General features: G+C 41.3%; 1 protein-coding gene across 11 annotated transcripts in view; it reads right to left on the bottom strand.

Moving 5' to 3' along the window:
- ptprma (protein tyrosine phosphatase receptor type Ma) overlaps positions 1-10,000 on the bottom strand; it is a 296,654-nt gene that overhangs the window by 222,560 nt on the left and 64,094 nt on the right. The window lies entirely within an intron of this gene.

The raw sequence follows: 10,000 nt of genomic DNA, 5'->3' as shown, positions 1-10,000 counted from the left end.
AATATTAAAGGCTACATCCATGGATAGTGTAGTCTAATTGGTTCATGCTCCACGCTAATTGGTGACAATGAATCTCGTTATCTTGAAACTCTCATGATTTACAGTAAACATGGACGATTGTTTGTCTGTTTCCACACAACTATGCATTCAGAGTAATGCAACAGTAACTTATCATTTTGAGCAGTTGTATCAATTGATAGTTAGATCAATGTAAGGAAATGAATAGACACTCATTTGAAATGTAATGTGTGAATTGCCTTTTGAAATAGCAGTACTTTAATGTTAAGTTGTGTCATATTGAACAGGTGATTTTTGTTGAATGAACAAATGATCTAAGTTTTATGTGTATTGTATCCAAGCAATTGAGAAAAAGGTTAGAGTTTTGAAAAATGTGCATTTTGATCATTGGTTGTGAGTTTTGTGTCTAGAGTTGTGAAAAATTACATCAAGGTTCTGAAAATAGTAACAAAGTGATTGTAAAAAACTGTAACAATAGACTCTCTCTGTCTCTCTCTCTCTCTCTCTCTCTCTGGGTCTCTCTATCTCTCCCCCTCTCCCTCTCCGGGTCTCTATCTCTCTCTATCCCTCTCTCTCTCTATCTCTCCCCCTCTCCCTCTCTCTCTCTCTATCTCTCCCCCTCTCCCTCTCCGGGTCTCTATCTCTCTCTATCCCTCTCTCTCTCTATCTCTCCCCCTCTCCCTCTCTCTCTCTCTATCTCTCCCCCTCTCCCTCTCCGGGTCTCTATCTCTCTCTATCCCTCTCTCTCTCTATCTCTCCCCCTCTCCCTCTCTCTCTCTCTATCTCTCCCCCTCTCCCTCTCCGGGTCTCTATCTCTCTCTATCCCTCTCTCTCTCTATCTCTCCCCCTCTCCCTCTCTCTATCTCTCCCCCTCTCCCTCTCCGGGTCTCTATGTCTCTCTATCCCTCTCTCTCTCTCTCTCTCTATCTCTCCCCCTCTCCCTCTCCGGGTCTCTATCTCTCTCTATCCCTCTCTCTCTCTATCTCTCCCCCTCTCCCTCTCTCTCTCTCTCTCTCTCTCTCCCACTCTCCCTCTCCGGGTCTCTATCTCTCTCTGTTTCTCTCTCTCTCTATCTCTCCCCCTCTCCCTCTCTCTCTCTATCTCTCCCCCTCTCCCTCTCTCTCTCTATCTCTCCCCCTCTCCCTCTCCGGGTCTCTATCTCTCTCTATCCCTCTCTCTCTCTCTCTCTCTATCTCTCCCCCTCTCCCTCTCCGGGTCTCTATCTCTCTCTATCCCTCTCTCTCTCTATCTCTCCCCCTCTCCCTCTCTCTCTCTCTCTCTCTCCCACTCTCCCTCTCCGGGTCTCTATCTCTCTCTGTTTCTCTCTCTCTCTATCTCTCCCCCTCTCCCTCTCTCTCTCTATCTCTCCCCCTCTCCCTCTCCGGGTCTCTATCTCTCTCTATCTCTCTCTATCCCTCTCTCTCTCTCTCTCTCTATCTCTCCCCCTCTCCCTCTCCGGGTCTCTATCTCTCTCTATCCCTCTCTCTCTCTATCTCTCCCCCTCTCCCTCTCTCTCTCTCTCTCTCTCCCACTCTCCCTCTCCGGGTCTCTATCTCTCTCTGTTTCTCTCTCTCTCTATCTCTCCCCCTCTCCCTCTCTCTCTCTATCTCTCCCCCTCTCCCTCTCTCTCTCTATCTCTCCCCCTCTCCCTCTCTCTCTCTCTCTCTGGCTCTCTTTCCCTCTCTCTCTCTCTCTCTCTCTCTGGGTCTCTCTCGGCCACGGCTGGGTTTCTCTCGCCCGCTGTCGGCTGGTAAAGGTCGCTGACGGAGCGTGGCTATGCGGTGTCTTTATCACGCGAGACACATGAAAGCGCCGGCGTGTCAGACTGATGAACTGTATCCTGGGCTTTATTTATTTGGGAGCAGCTGTGTTTGCCCTGATAACGCTGCGTATTTGAAATATTAATAAGCGCATGAAGCTCTGAACTGCCCGCGGAGGTTTAGTGCTCGTATAGCAGGTCTCAGCGCTAATATTCACTGACGCTAACGTGTGTCCGGGTCAGTGTGACGAACAGACCTGCTCGCGTCTCACACACCAATCATCAGCTTTCACAGGCTGTTCTTAATGTCAACAACCTGTTGCTGTGAACCTGTCATTGCTGGAATCATATTTACTACAGGGAAAATTGCATGTGCAATATAATAACAAAACAAAATACAATAATACTATTTTTATTAAAGTGAATTTTGTTAAAGGTGACACATTATGCCCCTTTCGAATTTGACATTTAAGCTCAAAGTCCCTAGCCTGGAAATCCAGACCCAAATCTGAAAGATTAATGGTCTGGCATCGAGTGATGAAGATCGGCCGGCTCGAGGGGCGGCACCAAGCCTGCATTTGAAAATCTCACTGCACACAATTGGATAACACTACGACCAATCACTGTCGTGATTACGCTGTAACTAGCGCTGTCGTCATCCGTTTAGCTCGCCTCTGGCCCGCCTATATCAGATACACCGATGTGATTGGTGCAGCTCGGCTACAAGGGCATAGTTAATGAGCATCATTACTCAATGCCAGAGTAACTCGCTGAGCAAATTCAAATTGTGCCCTAGCGAGAACTCTGGATTTCCAGGCTACAAAATCCACTCAGCTTCAAAATCTCCGCTTCAGAAACTCCAGGAATAACAGAACAGGCCAATCTCCCTCATCCAGAATCCCAGCGACTCGTCGTTTTAGTGTGTGTCCCTTTAAATGCAAATGAGCTTTAGCCCCGCCTCCGTTCAGAAGAGGGCGGAGTCTTTACATGAGCTTCAGAATCTCCGGCAATAACAGAACAGGCCAATCTCCCTCATCCAGAATCTCAGCGACTCGCCGTTTTTGTGTGTGTCCCTTTAAATGTAAATGAGCTTTAGCTCCGCCTCCACTCAGAAGAGGGCGGAGTCTTTACACGAGCTTCAGAAACTCCAGCAATAACAGAACAGGCCAATCTCCCTCATCCAGAACCCCAGAATAACCAGTAGCGAGTGCAGCCTTACGGAGAGACTCAGGAAGAGCTTCTGAATGTTAGTGGAGACATTTCTGTAGTTGTTGTGGAGTTACACTGATCATCTCATCATCATGTTGAACTTCTCCACAAGTGTCCACAGTTGCTGAGGTCTTTATAAGACAGCGGTGACATGTTCTGGTCAATAGTGTTCAGCGCTCGTCTGTGCTCAACCACAGAACAGCTTCAGGCTCTGCTGGATCTTCATCAGTGCGTTAGAACTGGTCTCTGTCGTCGCTTGTGGAACCAGATGTCGGCTGGTGTGTGTAAACGTGCAGATTAAGGGCCGGTAATATTATAATAAGATCCTCTTCATCTGATCGGAATATTGTCTGACATGCTTGCAGAGAAAGGCTCACCAGAACACAGTTACTGGGTTTCACTTTTCACGTTTTCTGGGTTGTTAGAAGCTCTGATTATAGCACTTACACACGGGAAAACTCAGATTTTCATGATATTTCCCCTTTAATGTCAAATAATTCTATAGTTCACATTCATGCAGTATTTTGATGCATTCATTGATGCTAAACACTAAGCACTCAATTTTAATTTTCACACAAAACTGTAAGAAGCAAGATTTTGGACCAGTTAATTGTGAGGTTTGCAGTAAAAGACTGTATTTAATAATTCCATATTTGTTCCACACAACCATAATACCATGCTTGGCTTTGACACTGAAAGTCTTTTCTTTAAACACACTTTTAGTGCATCAGACAGCAGAAATATGAGCAAAGTGGAAAAACGGCAGCGGTTTCTCTCTCTCTGGCACGAGTTATTTATAATAATCATACAGTATATGAGGCGGTGGGTGTGCTAGTGAAGAGCCAATCAGAAGTCAGAACTCTAGTGGGAATGATTCAGCTGGGAGAAGTCCAGGATCTAAAACACATGACCAGGAGAATCACATTAGGACATTTTAAGACTGAGATTCCTGCAAATAAAAGCTGAAACTCCAGGCCTGATAGAACCGTCTCTTGATACTTTACTTTACTTTACTTTACAGAGTAGAATCATCAAAACAACACGAACCGCAGCAAAGCTGAAGAGGTCAGAGGTCAGAATTACCATAAAGATCATCCTGTTGCACAACAGCAGAGAACACGATAGTGCACAACAGATCAGTGATGTGAAGGAGAGACACTCACAGCAACTTTAAGCCATTTTCAGCATTATTAATAAGCTTGTGTCTCCGGGATGTTGTGTAGTTGATTTACAGCCGGTCTGAAGGTCAAACTGCATCAGAGGCCGGAGGTCAACAGTGTGTGAATGAGTGTGTGATATCACACACATGAACGGAGCGGCTGAAGATTTATGGAATGTGTGTGTTTGTGTGTGTGTGTGTGTGTTAGCCGAGGAACGCCTGGTACTGGACGACACGGACATATATATTCATATATATTTTGTCAAGCAAAAAAAATAGTATTAAAATCAATTTTAATAATGAACAAACTGCAGGCAGTACAAGAAATACTTTACTATTTATATATCCACGTATTAATAAAAAATTATAAATAAATCAATTATATTATTTATTTGTTTATAAATGTATTTATTTTATTCATTTATAATAATAATAATAATAATAAATAAAATTGTATTAACTAATCAAACTAAGAAAAAATTACAAGTTGTACAAAAATCAATCATAATAAATAAATAAAATTATAATAAAATAAAAAATACATAAGTGATACATAAATAATTTATATGTATTAATTAAATTAATAATTTATATTTGTAATTTATAACAAATTTAATTTGATTAACAATGAAAATTACAAACTTTATGAAAATAATAATGAAAATACTTTATTTATAATTCTAAAATGAAAATAAAAAATGAAAATAAAATATATATCACAGATAGATAAATATATATAGTATTTATTTATAAATTTATAATGTATACAATTGTGTTTGGAGAATAAATGTACTGTTTTGTCAATCCGAAAGAGAAAATAAAAAGTGTGAATCATTATAAATTTATAATGTATAACAAATGAAATTGTATTAAATAAATTAATAAAAAATTACAGACTACAAAAACAAAACACTATTTATTTATTTATTTATTTATAAAAGAAAAATATTATTTATTTGTTTATAATTTACTTATGCTATATCACATTTTATTAATCAAGATTATACAAAAATACTAACCTCATAATGAAATGCATTTCTTTAATTATTTTACATTTTTAATAAAAGTAGCGTTTATTAAATTAATAATTTATATTTGTAATTTATAACTAATTTCATTTGATTAACAATGAAAATTACAAACTTTATAAAATAATAATAATGAAAATACTTTATATTTATAAAATGAAAATACACTTTTTTAAAATAAAATATACATCATTGATAGATAAATATGTATTTATATTTATATATTTATAATTTTATAATGTATAACATTATATTAAGAAAATATATTAAGAATTAAGAAATTACAGACTACAAAAACAAAACAATATTTTTATTTTATTTTTTTCCAATATTTTTTTATTTATTTATAATAATAAATAATTTAAAGAAAAATTAAAAATAATATTTATTTATTTATATTTTACTTATACTATATCACATTTTATTCATCAAAATTTTACAAAAATACTAACCTCATAATGAAATGCATTTTTTTAATTATTTTACATTACTTTAAAAGTAGCGTTTATTAAATTCATTCATTTGCACACAATAGCTTTGGTCTTTGGGGAGCAACATTCCCAGATCCCCCAGACTGAAGTCCTGAGATTTCTCGTGTCCCTGATCTCTGATGTGTCCGCGAGGGTAATGCTATTATCCAGACGCTAATGAGAACTGAGAGAAAGTCACGGCGCATTCGCACCTGCCGCCATCTATCCTGACTGAGAGCGCTCAGTCTCGAGACCATATTTCCCAGAAGCCTCGACCTCCCTGCAAGAGCAATAGAATTAAATAGATAAGAGCTGTCATATAGTGTGGAGGGTGAACTATAGCAGACCGACTGTCACGCTTTTATGAGCTGCACATATTGATTGCCAGCCGAACCCTGTGCGGACCGTCACGCTCGCCGGACACACAGACTGGGAGAAAAGATGGACGACGCACACTCACTCTCTTCCACTGGAGAAAAGAGAAGCCACCAAAGTCAGCAAATGGCGCTGACATTCTGCGCTGATTTGGGACCTGATTCTGTGCAGTAGTGAACGAGAAGTGATACGACACGATATCACACACACACACACACACACACACACACACACACACACACACACACACAGTTACTACAAAGTTTACTATGTGAAATAAACAGTTATGGAGACGTAGAAATTAAAGTTGAAGCTCCAATCTTCTCCTGGAAATCCCCCAAAAAGTCCATTGGTGCCTCAGAGATACTTCACTCAGAGAAGCTGTCAATCACAGCTGTCAATCATGACTTCACATTCCTGTTTTTATAGCATCAAATAACTAAGACCAAACTTATAAAAAAAAGCGTCCCATTAGAATACATGGAGAGGGCGGGGCTTATGAGCGATACTGGGACCAGTTCAATTCAAACATACTTTATTGGCATGACTATTGTTTCAATGTATTGCCAAAGCTTTTCCAATCAACTAAATTCAATAAATTTATTAGGACTAATACTGGGACTAATACTGGGACCAATACTTGCACCAATACTGGGACCAATACTGGGACCAATACTGGGACCAATACTGGGACCAATACTGGGGGACCAATACTGGGGGACCAATACTGGGGGACCAATACTGGGGGACTAATACTGGGGGACTAATACTGGGGGACCAATACTGGGGGACCAATACTGGGGGACCAATACTGGGACCAACACTGGGACCAATACTTGCACCAATACTGGGACCAATACTGGGACCAATACTGGGGGACCAATACTGGGACCAATACTGGGGGACCAATACTGGGGGACTAATACTGGGGGACCAATACTGGGGGACTAATACTGGGCGACCAATACTGGGGGACTAATACTGGGGGACTAATACTGGGGGACCAATACTGGGGGACTAATACTGGGGGACCAATACTGGGGGACCAATACTGGGGGACCAATACTGGGGGACCAATACTGGGGGACTAATACTGGGGGACCAATACTGGGGGACTAATACTGGGGGACTAATACTGGGGGACCAATACTGGGGGACCAATACTGGGGGACCAATACTGGGGGACTAATACTGGGGGACTAATACTGGGGGACCAATACTGGGGGACCAATACTGGGGGACCAACACTGGGGGACCAACACTGGGGGACTAATACTGGGGGACTAATACTGGGGGACTAATACTGGGGGACCAATACTGGGGGACCAATACTGGGGGACCAATACTGGGGGACCAATACTGGGGGACTAATACTGGGGGACCAATACTGGGGGACCAATACTGGGGGACCAATACTGGGGGACTAATACTGGGGGACCAATACTGGGGGACCAATACTGGGGGACCAATACTGGGGGACCAATACTGGGGGACTAATACTGGGGGACCAATACTGGGGGACCAATACTGGGGGACTAATACTGGGGGACTAATACTGGGGGACCAATACTGGGGGACCAATACTGGGGGACCAATACTGGGGGACTAATACTGGGGGACCAACACTGGGGGACCAATACTGGGGGACTAATACTGGGGGACCAATACTGGTGGACCAACACTGGGGGACCAATACTGGGGGACCAATACTGGGGGACCAATACTGGGGGACTAATACTGGGGGACTAATACTGGGCGACCAATACTGGGGGACCAATACTGGGGGACTAATACTGGGGGACCAATACTGGTGGACCAACACTGGGGGACCAATACTGGGGGACTAATACTGGGGGACTAATACTGGGACCAATACTGGGACCAATATTGGGGGACCAATACTGGGGGACCAACACTGGGGGACCAATACTGGGGGACTAATACTGGGGGACTAATACTGGGGGACCCTTACTGGGGGACCAATACTGGGGGACCAATACTGGGACCAGTTCTTTTCAGGACTTGTTTCTCCAGCTCACGAACTCTGGCGTTCACAGGTTTGATGTTTCTGTGTCAGCGCTGATGTCGAGACACGAAAGAACCATCAGCTTGACTAATCGCTCTCATGCGGAGAGAAACCGCTTCACCCAGCAGGAGCCGCTCACTAAACAATATCGCATCGCATGATAATGTTGCTCATGGGAAAGTATTTGTGTGTGTGTCGTGTGTGTGTTTCTCTCTGTCCTTACGGGATGATCCTCGTCCTCACGATTACTCCTGTTCCTGCACGATCTGCACGGTTAGGCCTCAGATTTAAGAGGAACGCCACGGACGCTGCGTCTAATGGGAAAGTGTATTAGTGTGTGACAAAGAGCCTCATTCCCCAGCCTCACGTGAGTGTGTGTCCTAACAGCGATTATGAAACTGCTAGATTTAGAAATCATCCAGCATGCATCTGAATATACAATCTATAGTTGAGTGATGGATATACATATCAGTGCTGGGCAACGATTAATCGCATACAAAATAAAAGTCTGTGTTAACATAATATATGTGGGTGTACTGTGGATAATTATTTTGTATATATAAATACACATGCATGTATATATATATAAGAAAAATGTGTTATTTATATATAAAATAGTTAAAATAAAATTATGTATACATATATACACATGCAAATATTTCTTAAATATATATACATGCATGTGTGTATTTATAAATATACTATATACACAAAATAATTATACACACATATATTATATAAACACAAACTTTTATTTTGGATGTGATTAATCATTGCACAGCACTAATATAAATCTGTGACTTGTGGGTTCAAGACTCAATTTTAAAGTCAAAAAGCTTCTATATAAGAGAAATGTCTTAAATGATTGCCTTATATTTTCATGTTTAACAGGTTATTAAACACTTATAATGTAAATGTAATATATAAGTAATGAAGACTATGATAGTATCCCTTCACAAACACACTGGTGTCCGTTTCTTTAGATCTGCGCCGTTTCAATATTCCCATTAAAATCTGTTAAAGTGGCGTCGCAGAATCTCGACACACCAGTTCATCACGACTCGACCCTGATCATACGCTGGAGTGATCTCTCAAACACACACACACGATGGAGAATCCGGTCGTTCATCTCCTCCTCCTCCTGATCCAGGATCAGCTGCTGGCTTTAAACAGAACACACAGTTTCTGCCAAGCGCATGTTCCTCTTGAGGACAGTAGATCTGCATCTTCATATCTCTGAAGAGTTGTTAGTTTCATCAGATGTATAAGAGACAGATAAGCTGTACCGAGTCTTTCCGAAAACAGTATCCCAGTTTCCCGTACAGCGCCGTAACTCGGGATTCACGACTACAGTACGACACATCGCTGAAGAACTCAACTATAGTCTCGACTGTTTCCTGAAACCGTATTGTCGTAAATTGGTTGTTCAACCGTTGGTTAATGATGTCACACACATGTTGGAGCAATAACGACTGTTAATGAATCTGTCTGAGATCGAATCAATGCGAGATGTTTTGCTATAGATTACAGACATGATATCTGAGGAATATTTCTCATTTTTCTCAGTTATTTGCTTTATTTCCAGATTCAATCATAGACTCGTTCTAGAGCTCGTTCACACATGTGCACTCTTCAGAAACTACGCTTTAAATCTCGACAAACTAAAAGACGTAAATGACGTTTGCATGTATTCTAAATAAAAGATATAGATTGCATTGAATGTCAGCTTGATGATTTTACTCAAAATAATGATTTATTGAGTCATGAAAACTAGAAACTCTTCTTCTAACCGCAGGTCGAGATCTGTCGCTCAAACACACAACTCTGCGATGCTGTTTGCGAATGTTCGTTAGAACGATGGTTTCGGGAAACACCGACTCGTTCAACTGAAGTAACGACAGAACTTGCGATCATAGTTGGCTAACGATGCTTTCCAAAAACACAGGCCTGGATGAT

The sequence above is a fragment of the Scardinius erythrophthalmus genome (assembly GCF_964197995.2).
Source record: "Scardinius erythrophthalmus genome assembly, chromosome: 22".
In the NCBI taxonomy this organism is placed as follows: domain Eukaryota; kingdom Metazoa; phylum Chordata; class Actinopteri; order Cypriniformes; family Leuciscidae; genus Scardinius; species Scardinius erythrophthalmus.
Note: the sequence above shows the minus strand (reverse complement) of the source record. Positions and strands in the feature narration are given on the sequence as shown.